This window comes from Myotis davidii, unplaced genomic scaffold, assembly GCF_000327345.1.
Source record: "Myotis davidii unplaced genomic scaffold, ASM32734v1 scaffold78, whole genome shotgun sequence".
In the NCBI taxonomy this organism is placed as follows: domain Eukaryota; kingdom Metazoa; phylum Chordata; class Mammalia; order Chiroptera; family Vespertilionidae; genus Myotis; species Myotis davidii.
The window spans coordinates 4,552,960-4,568,105 of NW_006290305.1; the positions used below are offsets into that span (position 1 = coordinate 4,552,960).

The window sequence follows — 15,146 nt, forward strand, 5'->3', positions numbered from 1 at the left end:
AGCACATTCCCTCCTCCCGCCGCAGCCGGCTTCCCGGGTCCTTCACTCTGCGCTGACGGCTAAGGCCGACCTGGGCACACGCCCGGTGCCCGCGCGCGGGGTGCGTCGGGAGGCGTAGTTCTCGGAAACCCAGAGTCCAGTTCACAGGAGAGCCCTTTGTGAAGGAAGCACACTACAACTCCCAGGAAGCACCGCGCCTCCTGCGGCCTTGAAGCTCGCGGAGTAGACTGAGGGAGCGCGCAAAAGAACGCGCCGCGCTGGTGCCCTCGAGGCGCCTGCGCAGTTCCTGGTCTTGGGGGACTGGGTGGGACGTACACCTACCTCCGCTGCTCTTGGTTTGGTGGCAGCGCCGTGAGAGAGGACATACCTTCCCTCTTGCACGCTCTGGCCAGTCTCTTCCTCAGCTACCGAAGATCAGGCCTTTTGTGCCAGCGGCTTCAGTCGTCCTAACCAGTTAAACCAGCCTGGAAGGCCGGCCCAGCCTGCGCCTCGGTGGGACATCTTCCCAGCCTGGGGCTGGGTGGGGCAGCTTTGGCTTGGGGCGAGGACTCCTGCTCTGAGGGCTGTTGGTTAATGAAAGCGTTTGGGCCCGTGAGGAAAGGCATGAAGCTCTGGACCATCCTCAGAATTTCTAAAAAAAAAAAAATCCAGGCGGGTTTGGCTCAGGGCCTGGAGCCCGGGCCTGTGGACTGAAGGGTCTGGTGTCCATGCCGGGTCAGGGCACAGGCCCGGGTTGTGGGCTCGATCCCCAGTAGGGAGCGTGCAGGAGGCAGCTGATCAGTTCTCTCTCACTGATGAAGCTCTCCCTCTCCCTTTCTCTGAAATCAATAGAAATATACATCTTTTAAAAATCGGTATTGACGCCGAAACCGGTTTCGCTCGGTGGATAGAGCGTCGGCCTGCGGACTCAAGGGTCCCGGTTCGGTTCCGGTCAAGGGCATGTACCTGGGTTGCGGGCACATCCCCAGTGGGGGATGTGCGGGAGGCGGCTGGTCGATGTTTCTCTCTCATCGATGTTTCTAGCTCTCTATCTCTCCCTTCCTCTCTGTAAAAAATCAATAAAATATATTTTCAAAAAAATAAACGGTATTGACAAGATTCGGGTTTGCTCTCCCGCCACCTTCTTTGGTTCAACATTTACCAAGAAACATCTGAGTTAGAACAGAATTGCGCAGTGCACCTTGAGCTTGCAAATAGAACTGAATCTCGAGGAAGGGTGGAAATAAGGAGTTCCCCCGGAAGTCCTTCATAAAGTCTTAAGGAATTGTTCTGTTATTGCAGGGCTGGAAGTCCGGGGTCTTCTGAAATGTTCCTGTTTTATAAAGTTTGGCAGCTTGGTGAGGGAAGTAGGATTTGGGATAGATAGTCCTTCCCAATCCCTTCCATTCCTAGGTCGATACTCTCTTCAGCACCTCCTTGCATATTAGACCTCTGTAGCCCATCTTGCAGGGCACCTCCCAAATCAGCTCCCTCAGATCCGACCGGAGGTCTCTCCCTTGTACTCTGCATTTTCTACCCAGTGAAGCCAGCCCCCTCCACCTGACCTTCAAGAGCCTCCCACCATCAGACACCAAGATACTGTCTTCTGACTGCATGCAGAGCTTTCTGGTTTTCCCTCTGGCAACAAAAGTGTCAACAAAAGTGTCGCCTGGTTACTAAGGTGGGCAGGTCCCCATACTCTCTGCCTCTGGCAACACTAACTGGGCCAAAGGTAGACACTGGCTCAAGTTGGGGCATTTTTGAGCCCTTGCTTGAAATTGTTATATGGACGTAGACATGGAACGGGGAAAGGTTTCTACTGAGGTACCAGAAGGTGAACCTGGTGGATGGTTGGCATGGTGGTGTGCCCGGGGAGGCTAAATAGCCATCTCAGATGGTGGTTTAATTGAATTTACTTAAGGGAAGGGGGTGGGGGATGGGATATTCGAAGGGAAGAGCTGCACAGCACCGAGCCAAGAGGACATCGGGTCAATGATGGCAGCTCCCAGGAGCTGGAGTCTCATCCTTATATGCAGTCACTGGTGGGAACCTTGTCCTTCGTGGGTTTGGGGGCTGAGCTGGTGGGTTGGAATGGGAAAGGAATGCAGGTGTGCCATCAGGTGCCTCCAGGCAGTTTTCATTCCTTGTATGGTCTTAGCCCTGGTGTCCAGCGAGTTTTTCCTGGTCTTTTGTTCGCCTGTGCCCAGAGGCTAACTAATGGCCCTGAAGGATTGGATTGCCCTGTAGGCCTAACAGTAACAGCTGCTGGCCATGTTCTTCATCACAAAAACAGGCCTGTCTACCTTAGGAATGAATGAAGCCAAAGGGGGGGCGGGGGGAGGGGGAGGCAGGTGATGTGGATGGGAAGGGAGAGAAACCAAGAGCTGGCAGCATGAAAACTGGTTTCCGTTTCAGAGGCCATGGTTTTTATAGCTCTTCATTAAGTGCTTTGAGCATGTGAGCCTAGCTGGGTGAGCTGATACGTTTTATTTGTTTTTTATTATTTAGGACGAATTTGTGTGGTGTTAGAACATACTTGTTTTTTGCCTCCTGAGTCTTCATTCCTCCCAATTGAAGCCGTGCAGCATAACCATACCCTCAAGTGGCTGAGCGTTTCGGAGATGGTCATGTAACCCAATCAGAACCAAGGAGCCCCACAGAGACTTCAGTTGAGGAGTGCAGTAAATTGCAGTGCCCTTGTTTTTCTGGTGTGAGGTAAGTACATGAAGGCTAAAAACGTGCAACCATTTTGCTCCTGCGAGAGGAAAGCCTGAAGGAAATGGGCTTAAGGGACAGGCACCAGAGAGCCTGAAGATGCAGTCAATATTGTCAAATGCGTTCTGGAGAGAGAAGAACTGAATGTGTGGTGGCATCACTAGAGCTGCACTATCAGACCTCACCTGTTTGGCCTACAGACTAATATCTACACTGTTTAGAATGGTGTCATACATGCCCTATGTTGTGTAAGCAGGCTTGTATTGGGGGTTTTCTGTGTTTCAAAACTCTGAACGTCCTAATTCTGTTGGATTTCTCTACTTGACATTGCAAGGTCCTGTCGAATACAAATTAATACTTAAAAATAAACTGTGGAAGAGACTTTCAGCTATGGCTATGTGACATGGCCAACAATTCCTCTACACAAGCGATTTTCAACTGGTGTACTGCAAGAATTTTTAAAACATGCAAAAACTGACTAGTTACGGCAGGGGTGGGCAAACTTTTTGACTCGAGGGCCACAATGGGTTCTTAAACTGGACCAGAGGGCCAGAACAAAAGCATGGATGGAGTGTTTGTGTGAACTAATATAAATTCAAAGTAAACATCATTACATAAAAGGATACGGTCTTTTTTATTTTTAGTTTTATTCATTTCAAACGGGCCGGATCCAGCCCGCGCGCCGTAGTTTGCCCCCGGCTGAGCTAGTCCCACCCACCCACTCCAGCCTTCCCTCTGAGATTCAGGAGCTGTGTTTTTTTTTTTTTAGTTTTATTCTCATGTCAAAGGCCGGATCTGGCCTGCGGGCCGTACTTTGCCCACGGCTGGTTAGGTGACCCCTGTGAAAGAGTCATTCAACCCCCTAAAGGGTCGCGACCCACAGGTTGAGAACCTCTGCCTTTGACTGTGAAATAAAAAAAAATGACAACAGCCAACAACACAATAGCGGTTGGTGTGAATGAATCAATATTATATTATTTTGTCAGATTGGCAAAAAATATATACTTTTTGGTGTGCCACAGAATTTTAGTAATTAGTTTATGTGTACATGAGATAAAAAAACTTTGAAAATCACTACTCTACACAACAAAATTTCAAATGTTTTGATGTCATTTATTAATGTCACATTAGCCAGAGCATGTCACAAGCCAAAACCCAGGATGTAGAAATAGACCCCACAAAAATATGTGGTCATTTATTTGCAATCTATGACAAGAACTCTTGAATCTCCTAGGTTTCTGAGATGATTGTTTACCCTCCAAGCATCTGTAAATTACCATGAAATGACACCTTTTTCTGAACCAGCTGCTTCAGGTATTGGCTAGCACTATGAAAGCAAATCCAAGAACAAAAATCGTAAGTATGTTCACCATTCTGATTATTGATAGAGTGCCTGACACATAATACATGCCTGATAAATTTTTGTATAGTAAAGCTGATAACACCCTGAGTAGCAAGTGATGGAAATTCAATTCAATTTTGCTTAAACAAAAAAGGAGAATTTGCCCAGCTGGAGTGCACAGTTGGTTGAGCATCATCATCTCGTCCACCAGAAGGTTGCCAGTTTGATTCCGGTCAGGGCACATACCTGGGCTGTAAGTTTGATCCCTAATCGGCCGCAAACAGAAGGCAGCCTAGCGATGTTTCTCTCTCACATCAATGTTTCTCTCTCATATTGATGTTTCCCTCTCTTTCTCTCCCTTGCTTTCCATCATCCCTCCTTCTCTCTCTCCCTTCTCTCTAAGCATGTCCTCAGGTGAGGATTAAAAAAAAAAAAAGAATTTATTGGTACACATAACCAAGTCTAAGATACTGATTCCAGGCACAGCTGGTTCTTGGGCCTCAAATGCATCATCAGGATTCTTCCTTACCATCTTTTGGTTCTTCTTTCTTTGTGTTGAGTTTATTTTCTCGTAGACTCTCTCCATGTAGTAACAAACACACCAAGTTTATATTCTTAGATAGTGTACCCTACAACTGTATATGTCTTCTTCCTCTACTTGAAATAATAACATCTGCTACTCATAGACTTGACTATTCTGTGCCAAGCACTGTACATTTAAGTTAAATGTATGTTTACTTTCAGTTAAATAAATATTTATATCACATAGTGGTTAAGATCATGGATTCTAGAGCCAGTCTGCCTGGATTTAACCCTATACTTATACAAATCCCAGATTATACCAAATAATTTATAGTTAATACTAGAATGCAGTTTAATTATTGTGTTTGGATGTTCTTTGCAATCACTCAAATTAACAATGAAGCTATACTAAATGATGCGACTCAAAGTTTGGTGGGGTGAGGGGGTGATGGAAAATGATTTACTTATTTTTTGTCTATACTTCTGCCAAATTCTTTCTTCTTTCTCTTTCTTGCTGAAGTTGAAATAGCATTATCGCCGAAACCGGTTTGGCTCAGTGGATAGAGCGTCGACCTGCAGACTGAGGGGTCCCAGGTTCGATTCCGGTCAAGGGCACGTACCTGGGTTGCGGGCACATCCCCAGTGAGGGGCGTGCAGGAGGCAGCTGATCGATGTTTCTCTCTCATTGATGTTTCTAACTCTCTATCTCTCTCCCTTCCTCTCTGTAAAAAAATCAATAAAATATATTTAAAAAAAAGAAATAGCATTATCTCTAAAACTTCCCCTTTCCTTCTGAGTTTTTGAAATAGCTTATCGAACCCCTCCTCAAAAGAAAGCATGGTAAGGCTTTCTTCAGCTCTAAGAAACCACCAAAATAACTGCAGTAGTCCTCCTTTATCCATGGTTTTATTTTTTGTGGTTTTAGTTACCTACGGTCAACAGTGAATTGAAAATATTAAAAATTCCAGAAGTAAACCATTTAGAAGTTTGAAATTGCATGCTGCTCGGAGTAGCATGATGAAATCCTGCTCCATTGGCCAGGACGTGACTCAGGACGTAACTCAGCCCTTTGTACAGGGTACCCACACGGTGTACACTACCTGCCCCTTAGTCACTTAGTTGCCATCTCGGTTATCAGATTGACTGTTGTGGTATCTCAGTGCCTGTGTTCAATTTTACTTAGTTATACCCCAAAAGCCATTCACATAACTTTTATTACAGTATATTGTTATAATTGTTCTCTTTTATTATTATTATTTATTGTTAATCCCTTGCTGTGCCCAATTTATAAATTAAATTCTATCATAGGTATGTATGCATAGGAAAAAGCACAGTGTGTATAGGGTTCTTTGGTACTATCTGCAGTTTCAGGCATTCAGTGGGGGTCTTGAAATGTATCCCTCACTAATGGGAGAGGACTACTAGTACTGTATATATAAAACATATATGTGGCTGACGGGGCAAGTCCAGTTGGGATGACTGTGAGATGACCTTCACCTATAGACACAGAATTGACATGTAACTATGCTGTCATCCAGGCCACAGTACTCTAACGTGTCCACAAGGATAAGAGGAATACTGTCAAAAACTCTGCAAAAATCTGTATACACAATGAGCAGGCATAATTAGACTAAGTAATGGGGCACAAATTTTTGGAATTTGATTATTGGCTCTAATTTCTACTATATGCCAGGGTCAACAAACTTTTTTTAAAGATATGTTTGTATTGATTGCAAAGAGGAAGGGAAAGGGAGAAAGAGATAGAAACATCAATGATGAGAGAGAATCATTAATTGGCTGCCTCCTGCACGCCCCAAACTGGGGATTGAGCCCACAACTGGGCATGTGCCCTGACTGGGAATTGAACCGTGACCTCCTGGTTCACAGGTCAAAGTTCAACCACTGAGTCACATAGGCCATTCAACAGACTTTTTATTACAGGGCCAGAAAGTAAGTTGTTAGGTTTTGGGGGGGGCCATATGGTCTCTGTTAGAACTACTCAACTCTGCTGTTGTAATGCAAAAGCAGCCAAAGACAACATATAAACAAATGAGTATGGCTATGTTCCAAAAATTCTTTATTTGGAAAAGCAAGTGCAGGTACTTTGCTAACTTCTGCTCTGTGAACATATATATTCTTACCTCATTTGCAAAAATGGTCCTAATGCCAACTACTTTGTAAGGTTGTTCTGGCTCTTATAGAAAATAATATGATGGATCTTAAAAGTTCTTTAAGAAATTGTAACTATGTGTGGTGATGGATGTTACCTAGACTTTTTTTGGTGATCATTTTGCAATATATACAAATATGGAATCATGTTGTACACCCAAAACTAAGATAATGTTATATGTCAATTCTATCTCAATAAAAATAAAATAAAACTCCTATTTGAGGTTGGGAAAAATATGAACCAAGGCACCGAAATGAGTCCCAAAGTCAGACAGATTTTGGGCTGAGTCTGGGATTTGTCACTAATAACAGGTAACCTTGGGCAACTCTCTAACCTCTCTAAGCTCTTGCCTGGCTAGACTGGACCACAGCTGACACACTCTAATTCTGCAGGGTTGTTGAATGGAGCAGTAGCATTTCTGGTTCACTGACCTACCTATGGCCTGGCCCTGGTGCAGCTCTGCTTGTGGAGACATGCCTTTAATGACTACAGATCTACTTCTCAGGAAAAGGAATCAGGTATTTCATCTTTTTACTGAAGTTGAAACAAAAAGAAAAGAGCCTTAACCAAAACAAGGCTTTGAAGTTTCCCATCAAAAGGATTTCCTTGTAGTGGCTGTTGAAAGCTTTTAAAACTACATAGGCTTTTAAAAATATGGTGTGTTGCCATTTCCCTGGGAAGTTTATGTGTGGGTCTAATTACAACAGAGTATCAATTGAAATAATCTTTAGGGAGTCTTTGATTGAAATAGGAGCCTTTGGTAAGTAGGGGATGAGAAGTCTTCTCCTAGTAAATATTTAAGAGTTCCTTTGTTAAATATTTTACTTTGCAAGATAGGAGCTGCAGGTTTCTAGAAGCTGATGTTGGTGGAACTACAAATTGCTACGGCCTTACAAGAGAGAAATGGAGGATTTCTAAGAAAATTTAAAGTAGGCATAAACTGTGATCCAAAAACTATTCCAAGGCTATCCTAAGGCCAAGATATACACAAGGCTATTTATACTATCGTTATTTTTAATAATGAACACATTGGGGTTCAACAACAAGGGATTGATTAAATCAATTATGATACTACCACTGCAGTAGAATACTATGTTTCTTATAAAAAAAAAAAAAGTACTGTGTAGCCCTTGCCGGTTTGGCTCGGTGGATAGAGTGTAGGCCTGCGGACTGAAGGATCCCAGGTTCAGTTTTGGTCAAGGGCACATGCCTGGGTTGCAGGCTCAATCCCCAGGAGGCAGCCAATCAATGATTCTCTCTCATCATTGATGTTTCTATCTCTCTCTCCCTCTTCCTTCCTCTCTGAAATCAATAAAAATATTTTTTAAAAAGTACTGTGTATCTGTATGTTTTGGCATGAAAGATGTCCTGATAGACAGCAACAGCAAACTTAGTTATCTGGACAGAATGTGTATGAGAATGTGTTCACTGTCTCTGTATTATTTGAACTATTTATGAAAATGATGCATTCTGAAGGAGAAAAATAATGATGCTTTCTGTTTGGAAAGAAAGCAGCTGTAATTTATTTTCATTGCTCAGGAAACAGAGCAAAAAGCAGAATATTGGACTAAAGAGATCTATGGTCACCCAATTCAATGTCCTCACATGGGATAGAGATAGTAAGACACTCAAAAAACTCATATAACATAATTCTTAACTTGAAAATACAAATAGTACCTATTTTTTTAAACAAATGTGTTGCTGAGAACTGTGATACAGAGTAAATTATGTTTTTTCCAAAAATAATATAATTTATTTTAATATTAAAAGCATTACAGATCTGATCAAAATTGTGTCATAAATTCAAAAAGACATATATCAATTCATCTTATTTTTTGTATGCATTATTTTTGTATGCATTTCAAAGTAAATTGCAGACATGAGTACACTTTATCCCTAAACATTTCAGCTTGCAATATTTGTTCTATAGTTCTTTTTTAGTTTAAGGTAAAATTTACAGTGAAATAGACAAGTATTAAGTGAACCATTCTGGGTTCAGAAATATGCAACACTCAACCCAGCCCCTATCTAGATAGATAAATTTTCTAGTTTTTTTCATATGCAAAAGTTCTTTGTTATTGAATTTATTTGAGGTGATATTGGTTAATGAAATTGTATACGTTTCTGGTGTATGATTCTATAATACATCATCTGTAAATTTTACTGTGTGTCTACCACCCCAAGTCAAGTCTCCTTCCATCACCATTTATCCCTCTACACCAGCGGTTCTCAACCTGTGGGTCTCGACCCCTTTGGGGGGTTGAACAACCCGTTCACAGGGGTCGCCTAAGACCATCGGAAAACACATATATAATTACATACTGTTTTTGTGATTAATCACTATGCTTTAATTAAGTTCAATTTGTAACAATGAGATTGGGGGTCACCACAACATGAGGAACTGTATTAAAGGGTCACGGCATTAGGAAGGTTGAGAACCACTGCTCTATACCCTCTTCTACCTCCAGGTGATCACCATGCTGTTATCTGTGTTTTTGCTTAATTCCTTCACCTTTTTCCCCTGGCCCCACAACCCCCCTCCTCTCTGACAGCTGACAATCTGTTCTCTTAGATAAATTTTCATCACTCAAGAAAGTTTCTTCAAGCCCTATCCTAATCAGTCCCCAGCTTTACCCTCAATAAGAAACAACTGCTGCCTCATTTGTTACACAACGGATCCGTTGTACCTATTCTAGAACTTCATATAAGTGCAGTCAGACAGTTAGTACTATTTTGTGTAAGGTTTCTTTCTGCCTGTTTTGGAGAGTCATTCTTGTTGTGGGTTCCAGTAGTTCATTACTTTTTACTACTGAGTGGCATGCCATCATTAAGTACCATATCACGGTTCATCTCGTCCCATTGATGAACATTTAGGGTGTTTCCACTTGGGCGGGGGGGGGGCAGAGAGCTTCTATGAACAGGTCAAGAACTATGCAGAGTCCGAAGTTTCATGCCTCGTGCATGATAACAAAGGAACCTGCCAGTTTCATGGATGCTGACAGAAGACACACAGACTCCTGAGTCAGACACAAAGGGTTTTATTGCTCATAGGAATAGTGGTAGCCAGAGTTTCAGTATTTGCTCCAGTTCCCTAGGCCCCATTTCCACAGGGTGATGTAACAGAGCCAAGTGACACCTGCTACACCCACTTATGTCACAGGAGACAAACCCTGATCTTAGGGAACCTGCATCATTTATGACTGCTCTGGAGAAAGACATTATCTTGATCTTCCAAGGTTTTCTTTATACAAACAGCTCAGAACAAAGGCACCCAAGTGCTTCTGCTCACAAGACATGCAAAAAACCAGAGGCCCATGCAGAACTGTCCCTAAACAAAACCTTCTTATACATGCCTTTTTGTGAACATGTTTTTTTTTTAATATATTTTTTATTGATTTCAGAGAGAAAGGGAAAGGGAGAAAGATTTAGAAACAACAATGATGAGAGAAAATCATTGATCAGCTGCCTCCTGCATGCCCCCTATTGGGGGATCCAGCCCACAACCCAGACATGTGCCCTTGACCGGAATTGAAGCTGAGACCCTTCACAGCTAGGGCTGTAAACATGTTTTTAATTTCTCCCAGGTAAAATCCTAAGAGTAGAATTGCTGGTCACAAGGTAGATGTTTCTCTAATATCAGAATTTTTTTTCCAAAGTGATGAACCATTTTATAGCCACCAACAATGTCTGAGAGTTCTTGTTATTTCAACTCTATCAATGTTGGTATTATCAGTGTTTTTAATTATAGCCATTCTGGTTAGTTGAAGTGACAAGTTCATTATAGTTTAATTTGCATTTTTTTGATATATTAACAATGTTGGACATTTCTATTTGCTTATTGGCCATTAATACATTTTCCTTTGTAAGATGTCTATTCAAATTTTTTGCCTTTAAAAAATAGCTTTTTGGGTGGTCGTTTTATTTTGAGTTGTGAGAGTTCTCTATATTCTGGATACACATCCTTTATTAAAAATATACTGTATTTTGCAAATGTTTTCTTCTCATTTGCTTATTTATCTTAAGTGTGCCTATCAGCGAGTAGGCTTTTTTCAATTTTGCTGAAGTTTAACTTATCAACTTACTATTTTATGATTACTACTTTCTGGGTCCTGTCTAAGAAATCTTTGCCTATTTCATAGTCATAAATATTTTTTAAAATGTTTTCTTCTGGAAGCTTTATATTTAAGCTCTTAAGTCTAGGTCTATGATACATTTTGAATTATTTATTGGGTAAGGATGAGGTACATATGAAAGGTTTTGTTTTGTTTTCCATATGAAAATCCGGTTGATCCAGCACCATTTATTGAAAAACCTTTCCTTTCTTCATTGAACTGCTTTGGTCAAAAATTAAATAACTGTGTAAATCTGTGTCTAGTCAGTTCCATTGACTTGTCTGTCATTACACCAGTACCACGCTGATTACTATAGCTTAATAATATTCTTAAAGTCAGACAGTGTAAATTCTTAAATTTTGTTCTACTTTTTCAAAATTACTTTGGATAATACAGGTCATTTTCATTTTCATATAAATTCTAAAATCAGCCCATGGAATATTAGAAGATAGGTAGATATTTAGATTTGCAAGGTATATAACAGAGCAGTTATTTTAAGTATCACAATAAGAAAAACATTTTAGTGACTATATATTAATTTTCATAATTATTTTACATTTCTAAACTGATTACACAGAAAGCCAAATTAGATTTTTTAAAAAATATATTTTTATTGATTTCAGAGAGGAAGGGAGAGGGAGAGGAAGCTAAAAACATCAATGATGAGAGAATCATTGATCGGCTGCCTCCTGCACGCCCTACTAGGGATTGAGCTCCCAACCTGGGCATGTGCCCCGACCATGAATCCAATTGTTGCCTCCTGCCTTAGAGGTCAGCGCTCAACCACTGAACCCCACCGGCTGGGCACATGTGCCAGTATTAATTCAACATTGTGGTTTGTATCACACCATCACATTAAAAGTAATTCAACTCATTACACCATAAGCGTGAAAATACTAGTAAAAGTCTCTGCTGCTATCTTGTAATTCATGGCAACCCTTCATGAAGGGTAGAATCATGACTAGTTAGCCAGAGAGTAAATATGAATAACTAAGAATTCACAGATATATAAGAAAATAAGCAGCAAAAAGGAAAGTGCCAAAATAAACAAATTTATTTTGAAGCAAGAAGTAGTAAGTCAAGCTACCCTGACAAAATGTTTATATATAGTCAATTTGTCATCAATTAAATGAGAAAGCAAAATATATTTGCACACATGCAAAAATCTGTATATGTACCTCACACATATTCCTTTTAAGGAAGTTCTTGAGGATATATTTCAGTGAGATGAATGGAGAACAAAAAAGGGGGGGGGGGGGGACATGGGATACAAGAGAGTAAAACTGACCCAGAAGCCTATCATCAAGAAGGCTTGTTTCCTTCTTCTTTTATCTTTTTTTTTTCTTTTTTTTTTTTTACAAGACCTAAGAAAGACACTTAGAAACTTCAGGAAAAACAGAAAGTTGTACAAGATAGTCATGGTTCAAACAGGAAGCCATCTAGATGGTACATGCTTTTGAGCAATTGGTAGAGTATTAGAAAAAAGGATCTTTTTTGCTTATGATTCTAGGAACACTTCTTTCAGGTAACACTGGAGTGCTGACATTGACCATGTACAGAAATAAACGGAATCCTAGCATTAAACAAAAAATCTATGCAGCCCAGCCAGTATGGCTAAGTGGTGACCCATTAACCAGGAGGTCACTGTTCGATGCCCAGTCAGGGCACATGCCCAGGTTCCGGGCTCAATCTCCAGTGTGGGGCATGAAGGAGGCAGTCGATCAATGATTCTCTCTCACCACTGATGTTTCTGTCTCTCTCTCCCTCTCTCTTCCTCTCTGAAATCAATAAAAATATACACATATATTTTTAAGACTGGCTTATTTCACTTAGAATAATATTGCCAAGGTCCATCCATGTTGTTGCAAATGGCAGTATTTCGTCCTTTCTTATGGCTGAGTAGTAGTCTATTGTGTGTATGTAAAAGTGAAACTTGTGAACACAAACAGTGGTGTGGTGGTTGCCAGAGGGAAGGGGGTAGGGGGATGAAGGGGATCCTAATATATGGTGACAGGAGAAGATTTGACTTTGGCGGGTGGGCACACAGTGCAATATACAGATCTTGTGATTAGACATCCACACCTAAAATCTGTATGGTCCTATTAACCAATGTCATCCCAATAAATTTAATTTAAAAATAAATAAAATTAACTTTCCATGAAGCATTTAAATAAATATCTTTCAGCATAATATTTAAATAAAACATTGAGAAGAGAAGGGCAATAGTGTGGATGGAAGTCATCTCTTGAAGCAGAAAGTTGTTAGATAATACCTTTCTAATCTAGAAGTAGAGATATGAACACATTATTTAAAATTATGAAGGCAACTACTAGAGAAACAAAAGATAGAAAAATGGAGGGGTGTCTCAGCACTGCAGCCCAGCCAGTATGGCTAAGTGGTGACCCATTAACCAGGAGGTCACTGTTCGATGCCCAGTCAGGGCACATGCCCAGGTTCCGGGCTCAATCTCCAGTGTGGGGCATGAAGGAGGCAGTCGATCAATGATTCTCTCTCACCACTGATGTTTCTGTCTCTCTCTCCCTCTCTCTTCCTCTCTGAAATCAATAAAAATATACACATATATTTTTAAAAATTATGCAGTTAAGAATACCTACCTAGTGATAATAATGAACATATTAACGGGTTTGAACTTTAAAAATTAATCTACAGACAATCCACAGAAGACTAAAACACCTAAGTTGAGAGATGAAGGTTGGAGAAATCTAATGCTACATCCTGGAGAGGCAAAGAATATTGCATAAAATTAATTGGACAAGAAATAGAGGTCTAAGTATATTATTTTAGGTTACAAAGGTTTAAAAAAGAATAACTAAAAATAAAATAACTATAAAAAACTGAGGATATTATGGTAAGTAAAACAAGTCAGGCAGAAAAAGCTAAGGACCATATGATTCCACTCATACGTGGGATATAAAACTGAAACTCCTGGACACAAAACTTTCCATGAAGCATTTAAATAAATATCTTTCAGCATAATATTTAAATAAAACATTGAGAAGAGAAGGGCAATAGTGTGGATGGAAGTCATCTCTTGAAGCAGAAAGTTGTTAGATAATACCTTTCTAATCTAGAAGTAGAGATATGAACACATTATTTAAAATTATGAAGGCAACTACTAGAGAAACAAAAGATAGAAAAATGGAGGGGTGTCTCAGCACTCAATTCGCTGCCACCTCTCCCGGCCCCCTCTCTCTCCTCAGTCTCTCCCCAGATTCCACTCGTCCGCACCTTCTCCCTCTCTTCAGCACAGAGACTGAACCAAGATGGTGGCATAGGTAAACACCGGAGTTAGCTGCCTCAAACAACCACTTCAAAATACAACTAAAAGACGGAACGGACATCGCCCAGAACCACAGGAAAGCTGGCTGAGGGGAAATTCTTCAACTAGAAGGAAAGAGAACAGCATACGAGACTCAGAGGAGGCGCAGTGCGGAAAATATAAAGGAGCGTAGGTACACGCGGAGCGGGCTGGTAGCTGAGGGCGTGGTTGTCGTTTTCAATCGGGAGGGAGTCTCAGATTCTGAGCTCCAGTTCTGGGCGAGTCTCTAGGGACCCAGACTCAAACAGGAGAAGCGGGATTGTCTGGCATCGGTCGGAACACGAGGGCAGCTTTCTCTCTGAGGTTTGCAGCGGTTGCTGGGACTCTGAGAGGCAGAGCCTCTGGGGATGGGACTGAGAGCAGCCATAACTGCTCCCTCCACCTGCTCTGTTGATCCTGTGCAGCCCACCCGCACCACCCAAGCCCTGCACAGAGCCATTTGCCAGATAGCCACAGGCAAAGGCTAGATTAGCACCTCCCTAGAGGAGAGAAGTTTTCCCACTGCAGACACAGCTGATTCTCACAACCAGTTGGCCTGGAGGTCAAATCCCCCTATTATTAAATACAACAATCAAGACTTAACTACAACAAGATTGTGCACCAAGCCCACAAAGGAGTGCACCAAGGGTGTCCACCTGAGGTAATTGGGGACGCTGAGCCACTGGGCCCTATAGAACACCTAGCACAGAAAGCCACTCTATCAACACAGGGAAGAATAAAAAATGTGGAGACAAAGAAACAGGTCATAAATGACAGAAATGGAGGAAAGCAAACTACTGAACATAGAGTTCAAAACCACGGTTATAAGGTTACTCAGGAATCTTCTAGAAACCACCGATAAATTTAGTGAGACCCTCCATAAATCTAGTGAGACCCTCGAAGATATGAAAAAGGACCAACTAGAAATTAAGCATACACTGACTGAAATAAAGAATATTATACAGAGATCCAACAGCAGACTAGAGG

General features: G+C 41.3%; 1 long non-coding RNA gene across 2 annotated transcripts; it reads left to right on the forward strand.

The window, feature by feature from the left end:
• Positions 1 to 6: 6 nt before the first annotated feature.
• LOC102761595 lies at positions 7 to 7,309 on the forward strand. 2 transcript variants are annotated; one of them, XR_001513783.1, is made up of 4 exons: positions 7 to 492; positions 1,450 to 1,660; positions 2,488 to 2,694; positions 7,121 to 7,309. It is a non-coding gene; the product is annotated as an uncharacterized LOC102761595 (long non-coding RNA). The 2 variants fall into 2 exon arrangements; XR_435650.2 differs by lacking the exon at positions 7,121 to 7,309 and having other exon boundaries at positions 2,488 to 3,176.
• The last annotated feature ends 7,837 nt before the right edge of the window (positions 7,310 to 15,146 follow it).